Below are 12,333 nucleotides of genomic sequence, written 5' to 3'. Positions count from 1 at the left end.
AATATGGACGTTTCATTCACCAGCCAAAACAAATACATTTGGTGCATTTTGGACTATTCTAAAATCAGAAAATTAAATCTACACTTTGTATAATCAGGTGTAGGTTTGTGTTAATTTCTGACTCTTGCCTTTACAGTGACTTTACAAGATTACAATATGAAAAAAAAAAAAAAAAGTTTGCAAAACATTAAAATATCAAAATATCACACTGCAACAATTTTTTTTGCAGAATATAAATATTCCTCTAGGAGCGAATAATCTTGCCGAGAACAAAAAAGGATCGGCAGTCCAAAATTGGTCATGCATGATTCTCATCTTAACCTTAAACTGTTGGCCGGATATCATTGGGTTCGACAGATGTTAGTCTAATGTCTATGGGAGCATTAAGCCCTCGCGGACTGGATCCTTTTTCTCTTTGTACCAGTCTGACTCAGTTTAGTCACGTTTACTTTAATTGTTTTTAGCTTATATTGTGTCCTTATGTTTTGTATTATGCTATACAAGCAGCTAAAACAGGATTTTAGTATATATGTACAATACACTAGAATTAACCCCTCTGTGCACCTGACGTAACGGTACATCAAAGTCAGGGTGTATATTTATGGAGTAGATTCTGGAGCTGAGCCCACTCCACACAGGGCAGATGCTGGCTGAGTTACACAGCTGACATCTACCTGCAACAGGTGTCAGACACTGCTTTGACCGCGGCTGTTTAATCATTCAGATTCCACTATCACTGACTGCAGCCTTTAACCCCTTAATGACTGCCGATACGCATAAAAACGCCAGTCATTAAGGGGCCTTATTCCCTCATTGCCGTTGGTGATAGGAAAAGAGCGAAAAGCACTGCCCTGTGGCCAAAATTCCTGCAGGTGACAGCTGTATATCACAAGTGACACCCTGTAGTATCGGCCCAGCAGGTTTTGGAGCAGATCTGGGCCGATAAATCCCTTAATTACCACTAAAAGTTGTATTTAAGTGATTAAGATGGGGTTAAAAGACCCTCTATTGCAGGATCGACGCCCCTCCCCTGCAATTGTAATTGCTGGTGCTGATCCTTGGCATGGTACTGAGGTCATGGGATGTCAGTGAATCACTGCCAGGTCTCATGCACTGCAGTACACGAGTACTGCAGTGCATGAGACCAGCGATTAAAGTGAAAATTATACATGTCCCACAGTGCGGGACTTTGTGAAAAAGTAAAATAAAATGTGTAAAAAAAATAAATAAAAAAAAACACAGGGAAAGCCATTTCATCACTAAAACACAGCCTTGGTGATAAAACAAAGATAAAACAAAAAAAGTACACATAATTGGTATCACGGAGTCCAGAACGACCTGATCTATAAAGCTGGCACATTATTTATCCGTATGGCGAATACTATAAATAAATAGAACAAAAAAGTATAAAAAAAACCTTACCGCTGTAATCGTACTGACTCAACGAATAAATCGGTCTAATCACTTTTAACGCACAGTGAAAAGCGCAAAAAAAAAAAAAGATAAAAACAAAAAATTGCTCATTCAGTTTCTGAAAAATCCAAATAAAAAGTGATCAAAAAACTGTATGTGCCCAAAAATGGTACCATCAAAATCTCCAACTAGTCATGCAAAAATAAGCCCTCGTAGAGCTCTATTCGCCAAACAATAAAAAACGTTACAGCTCTAGAATATGGTGATGAAATTTATTTTATTTTTATTTTTTTATAAAAAAAAAAAAAAAGTTAAAACACATTTTTAGTGTGTGATAGCAGCAAATCATAAAAAAACAGATATAAATCTGGTATCTCTGTAATCGCACCGACTAAAAGAATAAAGAATCACTTCTACCACATGGTGAACTGTGCAAAATTAAAAATAAGAACTATAGTTGTACTGTTGTCTATATGTTCATTCTAACTCCCAAAAGAAAAAAATCGGAACAAGGCTCGGCTCACATTTATCCTGCGCTCTCCGCTGAGCGCTTACGTCAGGGTTTCCGTGTAAATCTCCAAAGCTGCGATTCAGACAAAACCACGACAGAACCACTCACTTATGAGGTCGATGGAGTCACTTTGGACTCAGTCTGGTCTCTGTTCCGGCAGTGTCCCATCATTTTAAGCGTGAACACCTAAAAAATAGAATTAGTCCTTATCGGTAATTCGGTTTCTAGAAGCCTTCCACGACAGCATTGGAGGATGTTGTCCACGCCCTATTGGGGGACAGGAACATAGAGAGTTTAAAAGCCCCTCCCCACCGTCAATCCCCAGTGTTTACCAAGATCACCTGGAAAATGGTTACCTGACAGGTATATGGAATCCACAGGGAGGGAAATTCGTGCGGTCGTGAAAGGCTTCTAGAAACCGAATTACCGGTAAGGACTAATTCTATTTTCTCAATACGCCTTCCATGACAGCATTGGAGGAATACCAACAATATTTTATTAGAGAGGGACAATAGCTTGTAGGACTTTCCTACCAAAGGCTAAATCCCTAGTGTATGAGAAGTCTAATCTATGTTTAGAAAACGTATAAAGGGAAGACCATGTAGCTGCCCTGCAAATCTGCTCAATAGAAGCGCCCGCTCTTTCGGCCCATGAAGTTGATGTGGATCTGGTAGAATGAGCCTTTAAGGCAATCGGTGGATTCATCTGTTGGTTGTTATAGGCTTCCCCAATTGCCTTTTTGATCCAGTTTGCTATAGTGGATTTAGCTGCCTTCCTTCCTCTGTTCTGCCCCGAGTGCTGTATAAATAGGTTCCCATCCAATCTCCAAGACTCAGTTTGTTGAAGATAATAAAGGACAGCTCTGCGGACATCTAGGAGGTGGAATTCTGCTTCATTTGAATTGGAAGGTTTCTGGCAGAAGGAGGGAAGGATGATTTCCTGGGAACGATGGAAATCCGAAACTACCTTTGGGAGAAAGGAAGGGTCCAGGCGAAGAATAATTCTATCTTCAGTCATATTCATGTAAGGTTCTCTGATAGAAAAGGCCTGTAGTTCTCCTACTCTCCGTGCTGAAGTCATGGCTACTAAGAAGGCAGTCTTATGAGAGAGAGTCTGTATTGTGCTAGAGGATAGAGGCTCAAAGGGAGAGAGGGTTAAACCCTTGAGTACCACATTTAGATCCCAGGATGGGACCTGAGACTGAATTCTAGGGTGAAGTCTGAGTGCTGAAGTTATGAATCTCTTGATCCACCTATGGGAGGCCAAATCTTGGTCGAATATGGAACTTAGGGCTGAAATCTGCACCTTAAGAGTGCTGAGTTTGAGACCCAACTCCAATCCACTCTGTAGAAAATAAAGGATCCGAGCAATGTTGGGATGTGAGGCATCAGGAATATGAGGGGCGTACCCTCTAGGCAGAGTTCTGTGATGGCCCCGAACCAAGGCCTTTTGGGCCACAGAGGGGCCACCAGAATTGTTGCCACTCTCTCTAACCTGACTTTCTGGATGGTTCTTGCTATCAGCGGTATTGGAGGAAACACATAGACCAGCTTGAAATGCCAGGGATGGGCTAGTAAGTCCAAATTCATGGCATGGTCTCGTCTGTCCAATGAAAAGAAGAGGGGAAGTTTTGCGTTTAACCGACTGGCAAAGAGATCTACCTCAGGGAGACCCCATTTTGCTACCAGCTACTGGAAAATCTGAGGATTCAGGCTACATTCTCCTGGCTGGATATCTTTCCTGCTTAGAAAGTCTGCTTGAACGTTGTTTGAGCCTTTCAGGTGGATTGCTGAAAGTGATAGATGTTGTTCTGCCCAAAAAAATATTCGGCCTGCAATCTGTTTTAGGCTGTGTACCTTCGTACCTCCTTGATGACGAAGGAAGGCAACTGTAGTCACGTTGTTCGAGAGAATCTTGATGTGAGAACCCTGGATTAGGTTGACTGCCGCTCTGAGCAGTTTTTCTACCGCCATTAGCTCCCTGAAGTTGGAAGATCTGGCACTGATCTCGGGACTCCATCTGCCTTGAAAGGGAATCTGGGCCACCATAGCTCCCCAGCCTCGTAAACTGGCATCGGTAGTCACTGTAATTAGAGGGTACTGGGTCCAAGAAATCCCCCTCTGAAGATTTCGGGAGCTTAGCCACCAAGAAAGAGAAGCTTTTATCCGACCGGGGGTCCTGAACCGTTTGTTTAGCGAGTCCCTTTGTCTGTTCCAGGATCTTAGGATATGATCCTGGAGGGGCCTTGAGTGGGCCTGGGCCCATGACACCGACTGGATACAAGCTGTCATAGACCCAAATACAGACATTATCGCTCTCAACGTTGGATTCTCTTGGTGTCTGAAATTTGAGATTTTGGATCTGAGAGCTGTCTGATGCTCCAATGGTAGAAAGGACATCTGTTTTTTGGAGTCCAGTAAGACACCAAGGAATTTCCTCCTTGATGAAGGGAGGCGTTCCGACTTTTTTAGGTTTGGAACCCCTTAGGTTGTTAAGGTTATAGAGACGTGAAGATTGAGCGTCGCCACTGAAGGAGCGACAATCAACATGTCGTCCAAGTATGGAATTATGCAGACGCCCTGTTTCTGGATGAGTGCAATGACTTCTGCCATAATCTTCGTAAACACCCGGGGCGCTGAAGAGATGCCGAAGGGCAGTACGTTGTACTGGTAGTGAACTGTTATATTGTCCCTGAGGACTGCAAACCGCAGGAACTTCCTGTGGGACGGATGAATCGGCACATGGTAGTACGCATCTTTTAAATCTATGGTCGCCATGACGAAGTCTTTCCCTATTAGAGGAATAGTTGATTTTATAGACTCCATCTTGAATCGTCTGTATTTGATGTGATGGTTTAGGGACTTCAGGTTGATTATGATGCGTGGGGACCCTGATGGTTTCCGTATTAGGAATATTTTTGAGTAGTGACCCGTCCCCTCCCGGCCAGTGGGGACCAGAGACACCACTCCCGAATTCAGAAGGTTTTCTAGGGCGACCGATAGGAGTTCCTGAGCCCCCCGAGAAGGAAGGGACGTGACCCTCAGGATCTGAGGGGGTTGACTCTCGAATTCCAATAGAAGACCCTCCTCGATGGTATTGAGGATCCACTGGCAGGAAGATATTGTCCGCCACTGGGGAAAGAAATTCTAGAGACGCCCCCCTACACGGACCAAGTCATTGCCTGTCCTGCTGCTGGTGTTGTTGCCGGGGTACAAGGATGTTGCGGCCCTTGCCACCTTTAGGATAGCTCCAGCGCCCAGATTTTTCATTTCCTTTATACTGTGAGGGGTGACTTTGGGAAGGCCGAAAGGAACGTTTCTTAGCCTGTTTCTGTTCGGGAAAGGTTTTCTTCCTGTCCGAGGCCTTTTCCAGGATTTCATCCAGGGCTGGGCCAAATACATATTTTCCTTGGAATGGAATGGAACAGAGCTTAACTTTAGAGGTGACGTCCCCACTCCATGTTTTTAGCCATAGAGCACGGCGAGCAGTATTGGACAGGACAGCTGCTCTGGCCGCGATCCGGACTGACTCAGCCGAGGAATCCGCTAAGAAACATGTGGCTTTTTGAAGGAGAGGGGTGGAGTCAAGCAGGTCTGCCCTGGACGTGCCCTAAGACAGATGTTCCTCCAGTTGGGTCAGCCATTTGAAGAGGGATCTGGCCACACAAGTCGAGGAAATATTGACTTTGAGAGAGGCAGAAGAGGTTTCCCATGATTTTTTAAGGACACTTTACATTTTGCGGTCCAAAGGATCCTTTAATTGGGACGAGTCCTCAAAGGGAAGCGAGGTTTTCCTCACTACCCTAGCCACCTGGATGTCCACCTTAAGGACTTCCCACTCAAATTCTTCACCCTCTAACGGAAACCTATGTTTTAATTCCGAAGGGGTGGTGAGACGATTTTCCAGGGATTCCCATTCCTGTCGGATGAGATCTCTACTTACCTCATGGACTGGAAAACCAGTCTGCTTTTTTGATTTAAGGCCCCTAAACATCTCGTCCTGAACAGAACAGGGAACCTCCACTTCCTCCAGCCCCATAGTGCCTCTAACTGCGTCCAGTAGTTCCTCTAAGTTGTCCGAGGAAAAATAATATCTACTGGATTCTACTTTTTTGGCAGGCCCTACGGATGCCAATTCCTCAAAATCATCAGAGGCTGCGCTACTAGAGCCCATAGAGACCACATCTGAATCCTGTCTAACAACCTGGACCTCCTGTTTAACGAGTGATCTGAGCTCCTCGATCAAGGAGTGATTTTCTTCCCTAATTATTTTATCCGTACAGGGCTGACACAACTTCTTCTTATAGGATGGGGACAGCTTTTTTGTACAGATGCCACATCTATGGGGCTCGTCCTTATCCTTCTTAGAAGCGGGGGCCTTGTCTTCCTAAGGGGAAGAGAAGGGAACCCATGTAACTAGAAGGAGGGGAGATCTAGTGTCATCTAAAAAAGGAGGCCGAAATAACCCCATAGTGACAACCCAGGTACTACTCACTGTAGCCGAGGGCATGCTGGGCTCTGCAGATGCAGGGGTACTGGACCTGTCACCTTCCATGGTGGGAATAAATTGGGAATAGCCTTACCTTTTGGTGTCTTCAGGCGAGTTTTAAATAAAAAACCGTGCCTCCCAGCAAGGGACCTCAGTCCCCTCCCCTTTCCGGTCACTTAAGGGCCAATCCAAGGTTGGTATGGGCCTTGACGGTCCTGGATCAAACATTCAGCGTCCCACGTGGAACGCCCTGACCGGAGCGATGGGACCGCAGTGACGTCACTCGGCACGCGCCCAAACCGACTGTCGGCTCACGAGTGCCCCACCACACATCTCAGCGTGGAACGCTCAGGCCGCCACGGTGACGCACTTCCGGCGCGCGCGTGCGGTGACGCCACTTCCGGTGCGTGCGGAGAAGCCCCGTGCGCGCGGCAACGCCTGTGCTCCCCAGGCCACCAGGAAAGAGGAGATGCCGGAGAGCAGGAGCGGCCTCCGGCATAAATGATCCCCTGGCTTGCTTTACCCTCTGTGGGGCGCAGGAAGCCAGGATGGTCCCAAAAGGGAGCAACATGGAGGGAGGAGGGAGCAGCATGGAGGGAGGAGGGAGCACCCCGACCGACCACTGCCCGGCCAACACAGGTAATAATACAGCGCTGCCCTGCCGGTCCGACAGCACTGCAGGATCTCTCCATGCCCCAAGGGGGACAGGAAAACACTAGGGATTGACAGTGGGGAGGGGCTTTTAAACTCTCTATGCTCCTGTCCCCCAATCGGGCGTGGACAACATCCTCCAATGCTGTCGTGGAAGGCGTATTGAGAAAAGAGGGATACCAGCGGAACAGATGCCAAACGGACTCCAAAATGTCTCCATCTGCCTCAGTAAAGTGGGTGATTCCATTAGGATTTCGTCTGAATCGCATTTTTGTGTGAATTACACGGGAAACCCAGACGTAAGTGCTCAGCATAGAACACAAGAATGTTATTCCAGCCTTATTCTGGAAGCATCCCAAAATGTTACCAAGAAAAACCCTAATTTATCCCGCACAAAATCAGCCCCCACTCAGGTTCGTCATCTGTCACTGGAGCAACAAAGAAAAGTGACATGTCTCCCACCCGTTCAAATAAAATACAGAGAAATCTGCGCTCCCAACTCCAAGCGCCCCCCTGCATCTGAGCTCCACTGTGCCTAAACCGCAGTAAAAGGCCACATGTTTGGCATTATTGTAATGGGTAGAGCCTAATTAATGTATGGGGTGTGTGATGCTAGAAGCAGAAGCTGAGCACAATTTATGGGGGCTCCACAATATATGCGGGCTCTACACTTTATGGGGGCACAATTTATGGGAACTAAACTGGCATTTGCAGTTCTTCAGAATAAAGCATGGTGTGGATGTTACAAAATAGTCACTGCAGTCGTAGATTAATTCATTGAGAGGTACAATTTCTACAATGAGGTCACTTTTAAGTTTTTTCTGCTGTTCTGCCACCTTTGGAGCTCTGCAAATGTCGTCCACAAACTATTCTACCAAAATCTATGCTCCAAAAGCCAAATAGCGCTCCTGCCTTCTCAGCTCTGACGTGTGGCATAACAGTAATTTCATATGGGACATCACTGCGTTGGGGAGAAATTGAGCAATCAATTGTGGGGTCCAGTTTCACCTATTAACCCTTGTGTCGTGGAGTCAGTGTCCATTTTGATGGAGTCGGTTTAGAATGGACCGACTCAACTCCTAAAATATATAATAAATTGGGTACAGTAGTTCAATGCAGTTTGTGGGGAATATTTTTTCATAAGAATTTGGGAAAGTTATGAAATGTCCTATAAATGTCTGTCCTATTCCTGATCTAAGGGTCTAGACTTTTAGCTGAGATGAATCTGTGCTACAGTAAATTTATCACTTACACATGAGCCATGTATGAGGGAGTCGGTGTCATGGAAATCGAGGAGTCGGAGTTGGAGAAGGAGGTTTGGCTTAACGACTCCACAGGCCTGTGTGTAACTGATAAATTTGCAGCAAATCCAAAAATTACATTTTTACTACTAGGTCTAAGGGGTAACGTTTCTCCTTATGGAGAGTGACACACCAGCTCTGGCACGTCAAGGTAAGGAGGCTTATTCGCAATGCAATGCTCCTCTGGGAAATTTAATATGCAAATCGCCTCTTCAGAGAAAAAGAGGACTTGTACTCTACAGCGCCACCTATTGGAAGCAGCAATCCTACAAGTCACAATCAATCCTTTAACGAGTCGTGCAATATGACTTAGGATAAAAGCCAAATCAGAATCTCAATTTGCAGACACAGTGTTTCGGGCCGTTGGCCCTCGTCATGGCGTGATGCAAAAATAATTATTTTTTCTAAAAAATAAGAATTTTTGTGTAAAAGCAACAAAACATTAAAAAAATCAATATCAATGAGGTGTCACTGAAATCATACTGACCCAAAGAATAAAGCTGCCTTATCAATTTTACCACACGCGGAACGCCATAAAAAAACAAACAAAAAAATTCCTGAATTGTTGGTTTTTGTTCATTCTGCCTCCCAAAAATCAGAATAGAAAAGTGTCATGTGCCCGAAAATGGTACCAATAAAAAGGTCAACTCGTCCTGCAAAAAACCAGCCGTCACATGACTCTGTCGGCCGAAATATGTAAAAATTATAGCTCTCAAAATATGGCAATGCAAAAAATAGATTTGCAAAAAAAAAGCGTCTTTTAGTGTGTGACAGCTGCCAAACATAAAAACCCGATATAAATCTGGTATCGCTGTAATCACACCGACCCAAAGAATAAAGTCGTCTAATCACTTATACCGCATGCGTAATGGTGTAAAAAAAAACAATTCTTCACCTGCTGTTGATTTGTTCATTCTGCCTCCCAAAGATCGCAGTAAGGCTCGGCTCACATTTAGACTATGTTCACACATGTTGTGTTTTGCTGCGTATTTTGCAGCAGATTTTTATGCAAATTTTCAGCTGCGTCTAGCAGTACCAGCAAAGTCTATGAGAAACCAGAATTCTCTGTGCACACATGTTGCTTTTTGTTTGCTGGGTATTTTCTGTCTTGCTTGCGTATTTGGAAAATAGAGCATGTCACTTTTTTCAGCGTTTTTGCAGCAGAAAATGCACGTTTTTGCAGTAGAAAAGTTAGCAGCAGATTTGCAGCAGAAAAAAAAACACAACGTGTGTGTGAACATAGCCTTATTCTGGGCTAAGCACTTACACCAGGGTTTCCGTGTAAATCTCTGAAATACATAATTCAGACGGAAACACCTGAAAAAAGATTCCCTGTAATGAGGCAGATGGAGGCACTATGGACACTGTCTGACCTGTGATCCGGAAGTGTCCCTCTTTTTCGGAGTGCATAAAACAGTGGTCGGCCACAGTTTTGTGCACCTCTGAAAAGAAGAACAACGCTGAACAGAGGCCAGACGGAGTCCAGAGTAACTCTGCTGCCTCATTACAGTGAATGAATCCCTCGGGGGTTTCGTCTCAATCACGTCACTCTGAGATTTAGATGGAAACCCTGATGTAAGTGCACAGCGTAGAGCGCAGGATAAATGTGATGCAAAATGTTACGTAAAATGTTCCTAATAAAAGCTTCAAATCAATCCACAAAAAAAGCAAGTCCCCACTCGGGATATCGGTAATATAGGGGGCTTCCACTTTACTGGAAAAGGGCTATGGCTTCTCGCCCCCCAAAAGAAATTCCGCAAATTCCACGATACTAAATCCAAATGCCCCCCTCCTTTCTGAGCCCCAGTGTGCCTAAATCACAGTTGGAGTCCACATGTTTGGCATGGGTATAATTTCCAAAATGGGGTCACTTGAGGGAGGATCTGCACTTCTAGTACTTAGGGACTCTGTATATGGAGTCCGCAAACTATTCTAGGAAAATCTTCAGTCCAGGAGGCAAATAGCGCACCGTCCCTCCCGAATCTCGCCGTAAGGCTAAGCAGTACTGTACAGCCACATATGGGGTATTTCTACATTCAGCAGAAATTGTGGGACAAATTTTGGTGCCATTTTTACCCATTTCCCCATGTGAAAATTTAAAATCTGGGGCTAAAACAAAATTTGTGTGTTAAAAATGTAATTATTTTTCTTCACAGTCCAATGATATAAAACTCTGTGACCCACCTGTGGTGTTAATATGCTCACTGCACCCCTAGATTAATTCATTGAGAGGTCTAGTTTCCAAAATGGAGTCATTTGTGGGAAGAGGGAGGGGGCGGGGGTGGGGTTCCACTGTTTAGGCACATCAGGGGCTCTCCAAATGCGACATGGCGTACGCTCTCGATTCCAGACAATTTAAAATTCAAAAAGTCAAACAGTGCTCCTTCACTTCTGAACCCTGCCGTGCGCCCAAACAGTGTTTTTTCTCCACATATGGGGTATCGGCTTACTCAAGAGAAATTGCACAATCATTTTTGGTGTCCATATTTTCCGGTTAACCTTGTGAAAACAAAACAATTGTGGTCTAAAGTAAAATTTTTTCCTTCCACATTGCTTCAGTTCCTGTGAAGCACCTGAAGGGTTAATAAACTTCTTGAAGGTGGTTTTAAGGACCTTGAGAGGGTGAAGTTTTTAGAATGGTGACACTCTTGGGTATTTTTCTGTCATGTAGACCCCTCAAAGTCACTTCAAATCAAATGTGATGTGGTCCCTAAATTTTGTTGGCAAAATGACAAAATCGCGGATCAAATTTTAACCCTTACAACTTCCTAACAAAAAAAAAATCGTGTAAAATGTTAATTATCTATTTTGTGTGACAAAAAGCTCTGAATTAAGGGCATAAAAATTTAAAGTTTGAAAATTGTGAAATTACGTTTTTTGCCAAATTTCCATTTTTTTCACAAATGAAAGCACGTCATATCGAAGACGTTCTACCACTACCATAAAGTACAATATGTCTTGAAAAAAAACAGTCTCAGAATCAGGATCCATTGAAGTGTTCCTGAGTTATTACCCCATAAATTGACACTGGCCAGATTTGAAAAATGAGACCTGGTCATTAACCTACAAAGAGGCTTGGTCCTTAAGGGGTTAATAATACTGAACTGTTGCAATATATAGTATAAAAAAAATCAAATAATTGCTGGTTCAAATCCCATATTTTGACTAAAAATGAAAGTAAAAAAAAAAAAAAAAAATTATCTTTTAAACATTTTCTTAAATTAAGAAAGTTTAAATCGTCCCTCTTTCCTAGTTCAAATATAAAATATAACAAACAAAAAAACATTAGGTATCATCCCATCTACTTCTGATCAATCCAAATAGAAAAATATTCATAAGAGATATATTTCCGGTCACTGATCTCCCCGAGAATCTGCCTCCAAAGCTTAGTATAAATAAAAAGTGGAGTTACCAGTGTGAGACAAGTAACTAACACAGAACAGGAGAAATTAACTTGGTCTTCTCACAAACACATTTGCAGCAGCTCTCACAACTCTGCGGTATTGTAACAATATTGCAGTCCTGTCTGTCTGTGAGATGGAAGCTGAAGCTGAGAGGAACCTGCAGATGGGTCAGGTATAATCATACACAGCTCTGCTGTATTGTAACAATATTGCAGTCCTGTCTGCCTGTGAGATGGAGGCTGAAGCTGGGAGGAACCTGCAGATGTGTCAGGTATAATCATACACAGCTCTGCTGTATTGTAACAATATTGCTGTCCTATCTGTCTGTGAGATGGAGGCTGAAGCTGAGAGGAACCTGCAGATGTGTCAGGTATAATCACACACAGCTCTGCTGTATTGTAACAATATTGCAGCCCTGTCTGCCTGTGAGATGGAGGCTGAAGCTGGGAGGAACCTGCAGATGTGTCAGGTATAATCACACACAGCTCTGCTGTATTGTAACAATATTGCAGCCCTGTCTGCCTGTGAGATGGAGGCTGAAGCTGAGAGGAACCTGCAGATGTGT

The 12,333-nt window shown here is 44.0% G+C and overlaps 1 protein-coding gene across 1 annotated transcript in view; it reads right to left on the bottom strand.

The window, feature by feature from the left end:
* NEK7 (NIMA related kinase 7) overlaps nt 1–12,333 on the bottom strand; it is a 128,049-nt gene that overhangs the window by 82,867 nt on the left and 32,849 nt on the right. The window lies entirely within an intron of this gene.

The sequence above is a fragment of the Phyllobates terribilis genome, unplaced genomic scaffold, assembly GCF_046119375.1.
Source record: "Phyllobates terribilis strain yellow unplaced genomic scaffold, ASM4611937v1 Scaffold_8__6_contigs__length_399053987, whole genome shotgun sequence".
In the NCBI taxonomy this organism is placed as follows: Eukaryota; Metazoa; Chordata; class Amphibia; order Anura; family Dendrobatidae; genus Phyllobates; species Phyllobates terribilis.
The sequence above is the reverse complement of the archived record's forward strand: the minus strand, read 5'-3'. Positions and strand labels throughout refer to the sequence as shown.